The following is a 14873-nucleotide window of genomic DNA, read 5'->3' on the forward strand; positions in this document are numbered from 1 at the left end:
TGTGACAAATAAATGGTTAATATCCTTACTGCATAAAGATGAGCACAATAGAAAATGGCAAAAGAGGCATAAGCAGGCAAGTCACTAAAGAAGAAATACGCATGGCCTTTAAATGTATAAAAAGATATTAATCTCACTAATAAATGAATGCAAATTAAAACAACAATGAGGACTTTTTTGTCTATCACATTGGCAAATATAATAAAGTTGTCAGTGTTAAGGATTTGGGGCAACAAGCATTCACATACTCCTGGTGAAATTAGAGTATTTTAACAGATTTTTGGATGGTAATCTGGTACGATTTAGCGATTTATAAATGTATCAATTTGTATCATGCGCATTGCCTTTGACACAGTGCAGGGATGCACCACCCAGACCCCCTTTCAGAACTTTCAGACTCATTCCCCCAGCTGCTGGCCGTGCTGCCGGCAGACCGCCCTCAGCTGTCAACAGTCTCCAGGAATCACTCTGGCTGAAGAGAACCACCTTGCTCAAGGGCAGGCTGGCCTCCTTCCTTGGGCAGCCAACATCCAGTGACTAATCAATTTTGGGACCGTCCACCTCAATCCAGCTAAAGGCAACTCTGAAGAAGGCATCCCAGCTTAAATTTTCCCTATAGGGTCAGCCGAGGCTTTCCCTGAGACTGCATGGCAGCCAACTTCTCAAGGTCCTCTTTCCTTCCATTCTGTTCCCCAGGTATTGACCCCACGGGCACTTCCTAATATGCCTAAATGCAACCTTCATGTCACAGTGTACTGTTGGGGAACCTCCCCTGCACGACGCAGCTATTCTACATCTAAGATTTTGTCATAGGAAAACAGCTACATTGGCATATGAATGTGGAAGGGACAGAATACCCAGAGTAGATTCATCTAGAAATGGAACAAAACAAAAACAAAACCAAGAAAAATGACCAATAAGCTAAATATCTGTACTAGGAGTAGGGTTAAATGCAGTTTAGAAATCATACCATGAAGTTAAAAAGGCAATCACGGAATGATACCCATATAGTTCAATTTTTAAATATCCCTATATGACATGTTTAGATAATATACTTTTACATTACATAAAAAGTTTGGAAGGATACCCGAAACTCTCAACCATGTTTATCCAGTATTCACATACTATATTTCTGTGTTTGATTTTGTTGTTGTTGTTGTTTGCATCAAAAGCTACTGACATATCGAATAAAATAATAAACGAAACTCAATTAACCAACAAAAACAGGATCACTAAAAAGATAGGCTAAATGTTTAGGCTTGGGTCTCAGCATGGATAAAGAACACAATAAAAGGGCCTTCTGTAACTTCCCTGACCTATAGAGCATAGCCAATGGGGTCTACACGTTGCAAGTTCACAAAATATTTTCATTTCCTCAGTTGAAAAGTATCTTATTAGGACAATGGTTAACATTTCTACAAAAACACAATCATTTTTTTGTTTTCTAGGTTCTTTATGTGACGTCCCACACACATGAGGGGATGACAGCAGAAGATGAAAATTCAGCAGGCTATGACTTGAAACGTTTGGGTTCAAACCTTGGTTCTGTCTCCAATTCAGTTTATAACCTTAAACAGCTCTCTCTTTCCTCATCAAAGGTGGGAGCAGAAATGGGAGAATGCATATCTTTTTCATAGTTGTGAGAACCACAAGCAGTGCTATCTAGAAAGATTCTTTCATAAAAAGAGGAAAGTGATACACTAAGATAAAGGTAAAAAGTAGGCTGAATGTTTTCAATGGTTTTTGCTGTCATAGAGATATGTGTTGTCTCCCCGAAATCTTCCAGACCTATCCATATAGGACATCCTCAAGACAGGTCCAGTTCCTCTGTAATGTGCGTGAACTGGTTTGGCTGAGCCAAACGGAAAAGCTACTACTGGGTTCGTGTATCACAGAAACAATATCTTTTCCAGGCTCTATAATGTGTGACAGGGAGAACAGTCTTCTAGTCCAAGTTCTTGCCAGCAAGTCCTGATATTGCCTTTACTGGTCACTTTCCTTTCTGAGCCTCTTATTTGGTTAAAAATAATAGAATAATAGATAAGCACATACATGCATACATATGTACATGCATACATAAATGGTTGAGGAAAGAGTAAAAGTATCAAACAATATAATCTTTAAGTTTTCTTCCAGCTGAAAAACACTTTCACTAGTGTTCTTGGACATATTGTGTATCTTCTTTTAGTATTTGGTTTCTCTGAGCTTCATTCAGCATCTTAATGAGTGAAATATGGGAAGAGAGTGAAAGAGAATGATCTCTGAGGTCACTCTTGACTGAATGTGCATGCATGGGGGGGGTGTGTCTCACTTTAGCAGTTAGTCTCAAAGTAATGGACTTCAAGTGGGGAGTCATCCATTCCTTCATTCACATATTTAATAATACAAGTATTTATTTCATGTAAGGCAGTATGGTGAATGTAAAAATAATTAAGACAAAAAGCTCCACTTTCCTGGACTGGCATTTAAATAAGAAATAAGGACTACATAATGTAAAAGCTAATATGGAAATAATGACAACATAAGGTAAAAACTAATAAGCAATAAAAGAGAAGTAGAGAAAGAACATTTTGGAAATTCAGAGTGGAAAGAAAATACTCTCCTCTGGAGGAGCCTTGGAAAATTTCATTAGGAATATGGCTTTTGGACCACACCTTAAGGATGGGGAACCAATCATTGAAGAATTATTTGAGTACATACAAGATCACAGAGAAACTTCAAGAGCAGATTCAGTTGTACATCCAGAATTTCCCTTTCCTACTAGCAGGTCACATACTTCGTAACTTGGTGTTTGTTACAGATTTAAAAACTCTCTTTCCTCTTATTGATAGTAAATTAAGTGAAAATGTAATTTCCTGGACTTTTTCCTTTGGGTTTACTTTTGAAAGAACACTATTTTACAGCCTAATTTCTATAGAAAATCTAAATATCAATATTACTCTAAAGGAGACTCTGGGGTCTCTGAATGATGCTCTTATGCTGCTTATTGATGAGACTTTTGATAATAGAACTATTTAGATGTGAAACACATAGAACATGTTAGCTTCTTTCTTGTTTTATTGCCCTAATAGACAAACAAAAACAAAAACAAAACCCATAGCCAATAAAGTGACTCTGCTTTTGTTTTTATAGCTATGTCTTTGAAATCGTGGCCCTTAATCTTAAAACCAATGATAGAGTAGTTACAGATGAGGAAAAGAGATGATCTCATTGGGGTACAGTGTTTACTTACGAGACATACACAAACCAATTTTAGTAAAATAAAACTGACCTAACTCTGGGCCAGGATCTGACTTAATAGCCACTCCAATTCTCTCTGACATTTAAAAATTATAAGGCACTGCAAAAAGAAATTCTTAAATGTCAGAATCCTCATAATTTCTTCAACTTTTGCTACTGAATTCTTAAATCTTCCCTCCCCCACCCCAACCCCCCAACATGCACTACCTGTGAGGGTGGTGAAGCTGGGGAGAGAAGTTAGAGACAGGTAGTTCTGCGGGCAGCCGGGCCAGTGCAGACTAGTCAGACATGCTTCCCACCCTTGTACTCAAGCCAGCTACTCTGGGAGCCTCCTTAGGAATCGTTCCGTTACATTGCTGGACATATTTTAACGTGGGGTTCATGGAAGGAAAAAGTCTGGGGAACTGAGGCACCACAGTTCTTGTTTACGTCTTCTTTTCATTACTCTGTCAAGGTCACTCTATTTTTGATTACTGCAGCTGTGGCACATTTGCCTTTGACCTAGTGAAGTCTGATTCCATGGAGAGCTGAGATATGGTAATTCTAAATGAGATGTCAATAGCAGGGAGTTTAATAACAATGAGGATGGAGGAGGAAAATGAAAGGTAGGAGGAAGAAGGAGGACGAGAAGGAGATGGAAAGAGATACAAGATTTATTATATACTTACTAAAGGGAGGACACTTTGGGATCTTGTATGAGTCATGATCCCAGCTCAGTGAGGGTACCACTGTTACATCTGTCTTGCGTACAGTAACCAACGGTGGAGGCTCAGAGGTGTCTGTAACTTGCCTATGATCACACAGCCAATAAGGGGCAGAGATGGGATTCAAAATCCCACCCTTCCCCTCTCAGAACACCACAGAAATGTGGCGGCTGTAATGAGATGGTATTTATGTTTAGGAAATTTTACAGACATATTCCTCAATCTAAAAATATTAACGCATTCCACATGATTTATTGAATTCCTATCAGTATGATAACAACTTTTAATCAATACCTGCTAGTTTCATAGTCAAAGCACTGAAATAAAGGCAGAGACCCTCTCATCTGCTTTTCTTAGTACTTGATGTGAACTCATTTCTTATGATTTCCAATTTTAAAGACCATAAAATAAAGGAAGACCCCATTTATGTTTTTCTCCTATCAAATTTTAATACACATTCTTGGAAATGGTTCTTGTATATGTGTGAGTATGTGCATGCATGTGTGTGTGTGTGTGAATTTTATATATGTATATATATATAAAACACTACAATTCATAAATTATTATTGTTGGGCAATATCTCAGTCAATTCCATTTTCTCAGTTTTACATTCTGAAGAACCCTGCTGATTCTGTTTTCAGGGTCGTTGGTTTTGTGTTTTTTTTTTAACATTTACTGACTGCCAACAAAGGATATTTTATTTTCTACCAGTTTCCTCAACTTAGAAATACAGTAATTATCAAATTATCATTATGAAGAGTATTGGTTCATGTTCTAAAAAAAGGAGATTTTAAAAAGGAAACCTTATTTCCTTGTTAAAAAACCACCACATTATAGGAGCGTTTTCTCTTAATTCTTAAAATGTTGTCTAATCAAACAATCTAGAGAACCCCCATTTGAGAATGACCCATTATAGCAATGGAGAGATTTTATATTGCCTTATCAGAGGACATGAATTGTATTCTCTGTAAATTCTACCGTAATTGTGTCCATTTTCTGATTTTGCTTTAGTTTGGTCGTTAGCTCTAAAATTACTGTTAAGTAATAAAGCACAGGTCAGAGTATTAAACCCTTGTTGCAAATACCACCAAATCATAACCAGGAAATATCAACTGAAAGCCACAATTCCAAGCATTTAGTTATAAAATATAGTTTAAATAACAGGACCCTTTTTTTTTCCTTCTTGGTGTGGCTTGCTAAGATTTTCTACTGCTCCCATAGTTTGACATCTAGCTTAAAAAAGAAAAAGAAAAAAAAAAAAAACCTGTTCCTAGGACCTTCTTTGGTAAACTCCACCTGAGAATAAATTATCTTTAATTATTAAATATTCATCAAGTGTTTTGGTCGTTTTTTTTTTGTTTTTTTTTTTTTTTGGTCTGGCAAGGAATTTCATGCCATATAACCACTTATCTTTATAATGAAGAAAAGTGAATGCTTGTAATAGTTGCTCTGGCTAATTCTCCCCAACCCATTGCCCTTCTTTTAAAAAGAATATTATAGTGGTGGTCTTATTAAGATGTTTTAAGGCTCCACAGAATTCTTATAAATGGTCTCTGACCTGTAGTTTGTATGAGGCTGTAATGCCCATGCATAGAACAAGACAAATGAGCAAAATCGTGAGACCCCAAGGGGAGGACTTGGGCAAAATCAGGGAAAGCAAAGGCAGAAAACAATGATACAGTGGTGATGATGTTGTCTTTTCTTCTTATTACATGACATCTCCTATTACTAAAAACGTACTTGACCAAATATTTGTTCCATCCTCCTCGTATGATTTGACATCTCAGTAAATTTATGGCCAGCATTTCTCAACATGCATTTCGAAAGAACAGTTGGTTCAAAGAAATGCTAGCAGATGTTACTTGAAAAAGGGTTCTAAGATCAAAGAAGTTTGGGGAATACTAAACTATAGAAAGTTAAACAGGTTTCTTTTCTCAAGGGCTTCCTAGAGCTTTTAGTATGATCCTATTCACTGTGAATTGCAATGAGACGCATATAGATTTGCAACATTTCCTGCATGTATTCGGCCTTTGAAACATTTTTCATATAGTATGCTTGTGAGAATGATGTCCCACAAAACCCACTTGGGGAAACACTGAAATAAGCAACTACAAAGTTATTGCTGGGTGCATCTTTAAATACAGGAGGTGGGCAGAGGGGTGGGTAAGTGGAAAATCTTCCCTCTCCTACTACTGACACAATTTGCAAGGATGGGAAAGGAACGTGAAACTGTCACAGGAGAAACAATCAAAAAGTGGGCGTTTTTCATGGGAACTAACTCCAAGGTGATGTGACATGGCACTTTCTTCATATCACTGGGTTTGGCCTCATTCTAACCTCAAGAGGTCAAACTAGTCCCAGTAATTGTGGTTACCCTATAAACTATCTCCAAAGGTGATGGAACTCCTGTCACTGTAGATATTTAAACAGAAACTTAATGACTATCTATAGCAAGTTGAGGGACAATGGAACTTCGACTGGTTGGGTAAGATACTTTAAAGAACCTTCCAAACCTGACAGTCTATGGTTTTAAGATTGTAAGTTTTAACACTCTATTCTTGCACAGAATCACCATACCACACTAGTAGTACATTTTTCTCTTAGAGATTCTTAAGAAAGTCTCAAATTGGATCATTTTGCTTCTTCCTCAGAAATGGTTTAGTGGCTTTCACAAGGTGGGCACTAGGAATGCAGAAGGCATTCACAGAACACATCTACCCATGCAGATTAACAGGGAGACCTTCTTATCTAGGTTTCCTGTATTGTATAGAAAATCTCAATAATGCTTCACTCTAAAAGTTTGAAAGAGCTTCATGTGTCTCCACAAATTAGAGAATTCAAAATAGTGTTCTCAATAGTGTTTTCTGCAAACAAAGTCATGGAACTTTATAAGATACCATGTAACTACAAATACAGGTATTTTCAAAGATGAAAATACCATCATCACCCATAATGACCTTATGAACTTTGCAATTTATTTTAAAAATATTTATGAACGATCCACATGAACTTGTTAAATGTATGTGTTTTTTGAATATCTGGTAAAACAAGTCCATATGACAGCATCCGCGTTCCTGCAACAATTTCATTTTTCTATGACCAGGTTGTAATGTTAAAGGATTCAACAATCCACCTGCTCTGGTCAGGGGTTGACCAGGAAAACAAGCTCAGGATTATATGCAGGCTCTCACTGCAGAAGCATATTTATCTCCATGCCTAAATCTGCAACGTGAGTGCAAGGGATTATGAACCTATCTTTTCCAAATCAATGATGCCTTTACTCTTTCATGTTTTGTGTTTAATTCCTGTAAATATCCTCTTTCTTTGGGGGAGATTGATGCTTCTAAGTTTCTCATTCTCCCACAATGTCCCTCACTCCAGAATCATGTCTTGATACTCAGTCCCAGAGCATTTTTCCCTCAAATTCTGGGTAACCTTTATCATCCAGTCACGTTACCTCATTTAGTGACGTGATAAGACTTAAAAACAGCATATGTACATATACATATATATGTACATATATATGTTGTTATGTACAATGACTTAAAGCTATTCTATTATTCATGTAAGTACTAATAAAGGTGAATTCCTACCAGGTTTTTTTTTCTCTGAAGGGTGCATGATATAGGGAAAAAATCTGGAGTTGAGAGTTAGAAGCCCTGAGTGGGATCAGTCATTTAACTTCTCTGACTATCAGTCTTTAAGTCACTAGAGGACCAGTCTGCCCACATGTTACGCAAAACGTGCTTTTTAACTCATGTATCACCAATACATAATACTTTTCAAAGCAAGCTCCTGAAATTTAACAGATTCTCAAGTCATGAATTTCAAATTTAACATGTTTACAGTAATACCCACTTTCTAAACTACTGTTTTAAAATAGTGTAATTTATCTTTTTTAAATTTTTTTATTTCATGATATGTTAATCACTATACATTACATCATTAGTTTTTGAAGTAATGTTCCATGATTCATTGTTTGTGCATAACACCCAGTGTTCCATTCAGTACATGCCCTCTTTAATACCCATCACCAGGCTAACATATCCCCCCACCCCCTCCCCTCTAGAACCCTCAGTTTGTTTCTCAGAGTCCATAGTCTCTCATGGTTCATCTTCCCCTCCAATTTCCCCCCCTTCATTTTTCCCTTCCTGCTATCTTCTTTTTTTTTTTAACATATAATGTATTATTTGTTTCAGAGGTACAGGTCTGTGATTCAACAGTCTCACACAATTCACAGCACTCACCATAGCACATACCCTCCCCAATGTCTATCACCCAGCCACCCCTCCCTCCCACCCCTCACCACTCCAGCAACCCTCAGTTTGTTTCCTGAGATTAAGAATTCCTCATATCAGTGAGACCATATGATACATGTCTTTCTCTGATTGACTTATTTCGCTCAGCATAATACCCTCCAGTTCCATCCACGTCATTGCAAATGGCAAGATTTCATTCCTTTTGATGACTGCATAATATTCCATTGTGTGTGTGTGTGTGTGTGTGTGTGTGTGTGTGTGTACCACATCTTCTTTATCCATTCATCTGTCGATGGACATCTTGGCTCTTTCTATAGTTTGGCTATTGTGGACATTGCTGCTATAAACATCGGGGTGCATGTACCCCTTCGGATCACAACATTTGTATCTTCGGGATAAATACCCAGTAGTGCAATTGCTGGGTCATATGGTAGCTCTATTTTCAACTGTTTGAGGAACCTCTATACAGTTTTACAGAGTGGCTGCACCAGCTTGCATTCCCACCAACAGTGTAGGAGGGTTCCCCTCTCTCTGCATCCCCTCCAACATCTGTTGTTTTCTGATTTGTTAATTTTAGCCATTCTGACTGGTGTGAAGTGGTATCTCATTGAGATTTGGATTTCCCTGATGCCGAGCAATGTTGAGCACTTTTTCATGTGTCTGTTGGCCATTTGGATGTCTTCTTTGGAAAAATGTCTGTTCGTGTCTTCTGCCCATTTCTTGATTGGATCATTTGTTCTTTGGGTGTTGAGTTTGATAAGTTCTTTATAGATTTTGGATACTAGCCCTTTATCTGATATGTCACTTGCAAATATCTTCTCCCATTCTGTCTTTAAATAAAAAAAAATAGTTTGATGTGAATTTCATTCTTTTGTAAAATAGATCGTGATTTTCCATTTAGATCTGAATTTTCTGTTGAAAAGAATTTTCTATTCAAAAGAAAAGATAAGGCATGGGTTATACATTTCTTTCAAAATCTGTCAAGATGAATCTGGATCCAGAAAGTTCATAAAGTCCATTCCTTTTCCTTAATACTCAGGAAAAGTCACAATATATGTATTTGACTGTATTTGTAAGTTAAGCATCTTTCTAGTCACGAAGGAACTATTTATTGCATAACTTCTTTACTAACAAGTCATGGAAGCAAACTGAAATGTAGGCATAAGTTTTATGAATGACCACATTATTGAGTAGTAGTTATAGGTAATTGTCATCAGTTTTACACAGATACATGAAAACCTTTCCATGCTCTATTTACTTATGTGATTTATCAACAGATAACTTAATGAGTGCCTGTGTGTCAGGCTAGATGCTGCCATGTGCTCTATACCTTCCTAGAATGTACCATATGGAAGGATTGATAGTGAACAAAGAATGCCAGCCATGGTGAGGTTAGGCATGAGAAGCTCAGGGTGACTTCCTCTGGGATATTATCAGGAACACAACATTCCCAAACTCCCTCCCAGATTCCCTCACTCTCTAGGACATCTGGTGCACAAAGGATGCATCATCTACTTTTTGTGTGCAGGTACAAAGATCTCATAAGGGTGTGGGAGAATATGTCAGAGTCTGGACAAGGAAATAGAAATGAAGAGAATTTCAAGGAAATAATTGGTTAAGTAGATATTGAATGACTCAATAGGCAGCAAGAAAATACAGGGTAACACAATGAGAGTAACTGCAGGGAGAAGCTCCCTCCCTAGGGAAGGGGCAGCAGAAGGAAGAGGTTGAGGGTATGATACCCTAGAGGTATCAGCAGAAGGAAGAGCAGAAGGAAGCAGGTTGAGGTCTGATACCCTAGAAATTCAGATGAGGAATCCTACAGAGTTTGACTCCTTCTGAGGATGGGGCACTCTCCAGCTAGAGCTGAGACCTCTGAGTGGGCACAATATGGCTGGTTCTAGGAGAATGGGGAAAAAGATAGAAACTAGAATCAATTACCAATACTCGGGGAAGGCCATTGCTGGAGAACCATTAATAGACCCCTCACACAAAACAGACAGTAAGCAAAAGAAAGGTGAAGTTTGCAGGGTCCTAGCCCCAGTATTTCAAAGCATAATATAGAAGACTAGGTTTGTAGCTAAAAGATAATAGCTTCCTAATTGGCACCAGAAACTGAAGAGTGAGGACCTGAGGTTTGGAAGAGTAACAACTCGCTTTGAGGATATTTGGGGCCTCTGGATCTCTTTCCCCCACCCCCCATCCCCAGGGAAGTGGTTGCTCCCTGCCTGCCCTCATTCTTTCCATGTTCCTCTAGGTCATTCTGTCATCTTATCTGTCCTCTAATACCAGTACAACCAATTCTCTATTTAAAATTTTTATTGCTTTTGTTTCCCCAGCAGGGACGGGCCTTGTTGGACCTCCTCTGTCTGCCTAAATTCCAGACATTCACACTGGGTAGTGCCTGCCCTACTTAGTCACTGTGATGGAAGCTACCTTGCTTGCCTTAAAAAGTCCTGTCTGCCTTGGTCTGGATCCTGACCGGTTCTCCTTAACCAGTACCTGATGCCGGCTTGCTTGTCTCTATTACTAGTTAGCCCTACGTTAGATCCTGTCTTTGGAAGATATTCATCAGAGAATTGCTTTGTAGCCCTCTCTAGCCCTTACCATGCTGTTTGGAACGTTTATGTGGGAGGGTATGTCCTTGAAGAGTGGGGGGTAGAAATTAAGGGAAAATAACCAATATATCCTCCCTGGTTGGTAACTTACTCATTAGTTTACACACATTAACTCGATTAATTTTCCAAATAACCCCATGAATTAGATATTATTCCCATTTAACAGAGGAGGTTCAGCAAACTGAAGGAATTTGCTCTAATTTGCACCCACATTCAAACCTGGTTCTACCTGACTTCAGCATCTATGCACCTTCTGATCTAATGCTTTTGGTGGAGCATGGGGTCACAGACACCAGCCTGACTAGAGACTTCCTAGAATGACTCAACTTCAGTAAAGATGAAATATTGTCTCCATATCCTAAACTGACTTCACTTTTTATATATAGTGATTGGCAATTCAATATTAACTCAATTCAACAAAGATTAATTGAACCTCATGTGTGGCAGACAATGTGACGATGATAGTTAACACATTTACCAAGGACTTACTGTGTGTTGGGTGCTGTTTCATACACTTGCCTTATGCCTCATTAATTCTCAGAACAACTCTAAAGATGGGTGCTATTATTAATAACCTCATTTTACAGATAATGTAACTGAGGCCCAGAGTGGCTAATGTGGCATGGCCAAGACCTCACAGCTAGGAACTGGCAAAGTCAAGGAGAGAACCTAGGTAGGCTTTACAGCCCATGGTCTTAACCATTATGCTCTATTTCCTCATGTATAAGAGGCTGGAGAGACAAAAAGGAACAAGTCATGGGCAAGGAGATCAGAGTCTAGGTGGTGAAACATGGAGAACCAACGAGATCTGATAAACACACTTGTAAAGAAACATACACTGTAAAGAAAGTAGCAATTCGCTTTGCCTGGGAAAATCATAAAAGATCTAAAAAGACAAAAGTGTAGATTTCTGTTTTGGAGGTAGAATCAACAGATCTGGTAATGTGTTATGGAAGAGAGAGGTAGCAGCACGGGGTGGCTCTGTGGAGGAGCAGATTTAAGAAGGTAGATTCAGAAATTCAGATCATATAACACTGAGTGGGTGATAAAAAGTAGGCAGCCAGTTAAAAAAAATGTTTTTAAAGGTTGGGGCGCCTGGGCGGCACAGTCGGTTAAGCGTCTGACTCTTGATCTTGGCTCAGGTCATGATCTCAGAGTCGTGACATCAAGCCCTGCATTGGGCTCTGTGCTCAGCTGGCAGTCTGCTTGAGATTCTCTCTCTCCCTCTGCCCCTCTCTCCCTACTCTCTCTCTCTTTCTCAAAAATAAATAAATAAACCTTAAAAAAAAATTGAAGGCTTAGATGTGAGATAAGAGTCACAATAGTTTTATATATTTTGAAATGTCCAACACAGAAATATCACGGGAGTGGCTGTGTGGTTCTAGGAAGAATGTGTACACACAAAGAAATGGGATTTTCTTACTTTTCTTCTGGCAGGTGCTACGACCACCTGGCTAGTCGAGATAAAAAGGCATAGATCTGAGACAAGACAGCGGCCCTGATGTCTGGGAACTGGCAGCCTGGTTATCAGCTGGGTCTTGGTGTCACTAGGGGCTGGCCAGGTACCATCAGCCAGGCCACAGCTTCTCCTGTTGAAAATGAAGGATTTCACAGAACATTTTTCAAATCACAAAAAATGCTCAAATATTCCTCATCCTGGCTAATATGGGGGACTGAGTGAGGGGGCCGCAGCTTTTACAGCTTTAGCTTCCCTCTAGTCTGCTCTCCCGATAAACCAGGGATTAAAATACCCAAACATAGAACTGTCCCCTCTTACTGACAATACCCAATCCAGAGAATGCCCCCCCCCCGCCACCTTACTGGAACCACTCCGAAATCACACAGCCAAAGCCTGAGTCTTGTATATAGTAAGACCTTTCTAACAACTTCTTGCTGAGCTACTTCATGATGCCCTGTAGGGGGCTTGGGTAAGATTGCAAAGGTGAGGGTGAGCCCCTGGCACCCCTGGAGATACTGGAGAGGGAAGGACCAAGGCTAGAACTCTCCACAGGTCTGAGCTGCTCCATGGCTAACTGGGGACTTGGGGCTTCTGACATGTCTGTTCCCCGACCACCCACAAAGGCCCCAGCCCACACCCAGAGAGAGTTGATCAGGGAAAGGCACTGAGTCACCCACAAGTGTGCTGAAGCAGAGTTTGGAAGGAAGGGGGTCTCAGGGCAGCTCTGCAGGAAGATGGAGCTCCAGAAACCTCTCCTGGACTAGGAAGAGATGGCAGGTCCCCGTGCCAGTGAAGCCCAGGTGTGATGTTTGGAGCATGTGTCCAAGGTGCTCCCTCCTCTCCCATACTTCTCTGCCAACCCACCTCTCAGGACCCTCAACCTGGAGAGAGTTCCATGCCCCACCTGCTCTGGGTCCCTTCCAAGGCTTCCCTAGGTGCTGCTTTCTGCTTAATCACCCGCGCACCCTCTGAGCCACTTACTGACCATGTGACCTTGGGCAATAGGCCTAACCTCTTAGCTTCAACTTCACAAGTTTGTTTTGAGTTTAAAATGAGAATTCAGTAAATGGTGAAGAAGTCGGCTGGGACATGTAAGCCCTGAGGTCCTAGTGTCGATCCCTCCCCACCACGGCCTTGAGGGAAGAGCTGAGCAGAGGCAGCCTGGGTACAAGTCTCACCCCCCACCAGCCCCCTACCCCACTCCAGCCCTGCCACAGGGCACACACACAAAGGTTCTCTCTTGTTATAACAAGAACAAACACAACCTGTAAAATACAGATGTGTTCCTGGTGGTCTGGAGGAGTTTTTTTTCCCTCTTTTATCTATTTTGTTTTGTCTTTTTTTTTTCTTAAGATTTTATTTATTCGACAGAGAGAGAGAGACAGCGAGAGAGGGAACACAAGCAGGGGGGAGTGGGAGAGGGAGAAGCAGGCTTCCCACCGAGCAGGGAGCCCAATGCGGGGCTCGATCCCAGGACACTGGGATCATGACCTGAGCCAAAGGCAGAAGCTTAACCAACTGAGCCATCCAGGCGCCCCTATTTTGTTTTGTCTTAAGTGAGAAACTAAAGTCAATGAACATCTTATATCACGACTATTTTTGTCTTGATTTAAAATAGTCAGTATGCACTAATTAGCCAAAGACACTTTTCATTGACAGATTATCTATTTGGATGATTACTCTACTATAAAAGCAAAATGAGAATAGTGAAAACAGTAGAAAATCGTATTGTGAATACAACATAACTTCTTAAAGCTGGTCAAACTAATAACAAAAATATTGATCTTTAGACACTACTGATTGCAAACACCCAAACTCCAATCACAAATTTTTAAAAGCAATAAATCACTAGGAGATTGAGACACACATAGAACTATAATATTTTGTCATACAGGTGAAACAAATTAGTTACAATGAGCATGTCTTATTTAAATTGTCAGTCATTATTAGTTTCCTTCATTTTTTATCCCACTAGTATATTTTTGTTTCTATCATTTATGTGAATGGGAATATTTATGTAAGAAATCCGGTGGACCATGAATCCTTGCTTCTTGCAATAAAAAAGTAGAAACATACCTGATTTTTCATTGTTCCTTGACATGATATAATGTAATTAAATGTGACTGATGCAACCTGACAAATCCAGTCACAATATGAAATGTCACAGGAAAACAAGGGAAAGCTACTATCTTTATCCAGACTGAAGAGAAAAAAAAAACACTTATCATGAAATACAAAAACAAAGCTTTTGGAATATAAGCAAATAATACACCAGCATGGGGCTTCCTCAAATATCTTCTATTCAGCCCTTTTGAGATATATGCCATCATAGATATTAGGCCGGTGTCATAGATTTTAGAATTTATTTTTTTCTACTGGAGAGTATTAGAAATATCACAATATGGGGCCCTTTTCCCTTTTAAAGCCTGTTTGAATACAATTGGGAACCTATGCTTTCAAAAGGACCTCTCTTCTGTGGTGTTCATGGCCCTAAGTTTGTGCCTTCCCATAGGCTTCAAGGCAACTCTAAATGGACTACACTTCAGCTCAGCTGTTTTTCTGAGACTGTACCCTGCCTCTGAACTGTGCTAAA

The sequence above is a fragment of the Zalophus californianus genome, chromosome 3, assembly GCF_009762305.2.
Source record: "Zalophus californianus isolate mZalCal1 chromosome 3, mZalCal1.pri.v2, whole genome shotgun sequence".
NCBI classification, from domain to species: Eukaryota; Metazoa; Chordata; class Mammalia; order Carnivora; family Otariidae; genus Zalophus; species Zalophus californianus.